General features: G+C 40.6%; 1 long non-coding RNA gene across 2 annotated transcripts; it reads left to right on the top strand.

The window, feature by feature from the left end:
- The first annotated feature begins 1,076 nt into the window (after positions 1-1,076).
- Positions 1,077-1,829, top strand: LOC147894291 (uncharacterized). Of its 2 annotated transcripts, XR_015542161.1 has the most exons (3): positions 1,077-1,312; positions 1,429-1,647; positions 1,721-1,829. It is a non-coding gene; the product is annotated as an uncharacterized LOC147894291 (long non-coding RNA). The 2 variants fall into 2 exon arrangements; XR_015542160.1 differs by having other exon boundaries at positions 1,429-1,823.
- Positions 1,830-2,276: the final 447 nt, after the last annotated feature.

Here is a 2,276-nt window from a genome sequence, read left to right as displayed (position 1 = left end):
TCGTAGGTAGCGAATTTAGGTGCGACACTTTGCATTCTTATGTCATTTCGACCTTTTCCGAAGTAGATCCATCAATCTGGAAAACTTTAGGGACCACAGGCCATTCACAAGTTTGAAAGTATTAAAATTGAATTACTTCTTCTGCTTCTCTCTCCGGTATGATGCTCTTGCTCATTCACCATACCTTTGTGTACAGTTCTTCATAATCCAGGCAACATGAGAATCAAGATACCCTTGAGTTGTAAATGTAAAGGACAACTATAGTACAATCATCAATCAATGCACTCAACAAGGGGCGAAGCTAAACATTGAAGAGACGACAGTCTATCGAAGTCTTGATTGGGAAAAAAAGCAATCAAGGAAGAAATTGTAGGAAGAAATCGTCACCATGGAAGATTTTTTCCTATTAGTTTCATTAAGCAACAAAACTTTTATATTGGTGTCGGAAGTTTCAATGACCTAATAAAAGTAAAGGTTTGAGAAAAAACTTAAAGTTTCACCAAGATTTACAAATTTTCCTTTAAAATTCAAAAGAAAATATATAAAATTGCAATATGTTCTACACATATTGCGAAACTAAAAAAAAAAGCTTGATAAATTTCGCCAAGATTTTATATTAATACATAAGAATAGCTTCAATAAAGACATCCGTGATCGTTACTAACCTTCAAATCTTCCGTTTGGCTACCCAACATAGAACCTTGATGCTTTGCTTCATACTCAAGGTCCTTGATAGAACTCCCTACCTTACGCGAAGCTCCATCAGCTTGGCTGTGCACATCTGATGCAACGTTCTCAGCAACATGCTTTGAGCCAGCAACAAAGTCCAAAATCTAATTTTTTAAATTTTTCAAAGAATTTTTTGGATAATCTATTCATAGCTTTGGAGATGCAGAAGGATTACATGAGCCATAGAGGCGATGTGCCAGCATCTTCCCAGGCTTTGTATTGGCATGTTGTCAGTTTCCTTGTGTTTTATTGGAGGAGCTGTGCTGGTCCTTGATCTTGGTGACCTTTGCACGATGGGTAAGAGCACCTGTTGGAAGATTGGTGCTTGCGGGAGTGTCGTGTGCCCTTTCGATCGTCTGTGGGAACATTTTGGTGAGCGTAAGATGGTGTTTTCCGAAAATCTATAAGAGCATGGTGCATGCTCAGTGCATGATCGCTTGTCCTGTGTTCATTTCGTTGTTGCTTCAACTCTTCGTTGCTGCCCTTGCCATTTATTCTCGTCTATCAAGTATGGCCTCTCCTTCGCACATTTCTGGTTCTGAATCCATGGGATCTGTTGCTGGAAGTCCTACCTTTGAAAGAGGTATTGCTGAGACTGAGATCCCGACAGATGTAGATTTCCTGTCGCTTCCTTCCTTCCTTCTTTCGATTTTTGCACTTCGATTTACCAAAAACTCATTGCGTGTCTGTGTTTTTAAGAACTGGAACGATTCGCACGTACTTACGTCGACGGTGTTACGGGATTTTGTCTAGGTTCTTCGTGTTTATGTGTCTTAAACAGAATTGATTCGCGTACAAAGCGATAGTGAGGAAGTATTAGTTCTCAACAGTTGCTTTTTGTTGGAGAGACAGGTGGAAGTGCGGCCAAGCTTGTGAGCGTGAACGAAGAACCGAAGGAGTGTAGCTGGCCTATGGAAGGTGATCGCTATCGTGCTGTTTTTTTTTTTGCATGTGCATAAGCTTGGCTTCTAACTCTGTTTTTTGGTGGCAGGTGATAATAAAAACAGCGTGCAAATACCTTCCTAGGCGGTATACGAAGAGCCTCTTGTAAACGTGAAGGAAGAAACTGACGAATTTGATTTTATGATGCAAGACAGTAGTAAAGGAAAGCGTGCGTTATAACCCTTGCTCACATAGTGACGTTGTCTCTATTTTTGTACTGGTTGTGTTGTCCTCACACTTCTTCATCGTTCTTTCTTCTGCAAATCACAAGATCGTCTTCAAACATGCCTGCAATTAACCTTACTGTTCACGGTCGAAGTTGTAATGTATCAGAGCTTCTGATTTTTACTGCATCCTTCCACTTGCCGTAGAATTTTTTGTTGACGTTGTCCTTCTATCTTGTAGGGTCTGGTGTGGGCGGTGCATCTAATGTTGTTGAAGGTCATGTTGGCTGCTCTCGTGATGGAGTATAGCTAAACCTTTGGCTTTTGGAAGCATTGGGAAGAAGTCCCTGAAGAGGGCGTTCCATGCTGCAGCAAAATATGCCTATGAAGAAGGTTTGCTTTTATTCGTTTGAGTTTCCTTAGTAGCAGCACATGAAACAT

Source organism: Dipteris shenzhenensis, chromosome 14 (genome assembly GCF_047967505.1).
Source record: "Dipteris shenzhenensis isolate YYH24624 ecotype China chromosome 14, Dip_SZ_1.0, whole genome shotgun sequence".
Taxonomy (NCBI): domain Eukaryota; kingdom Viridiplantae; phylum Streptophyta; class Polypodiopsida; order Gleicheniales; family Dipteridaceae; genus Dipteris; species Dipteris shenzhenensis.
This window is presented reverse-complemented; position numbering and strand designations above follow the sequence as displayed.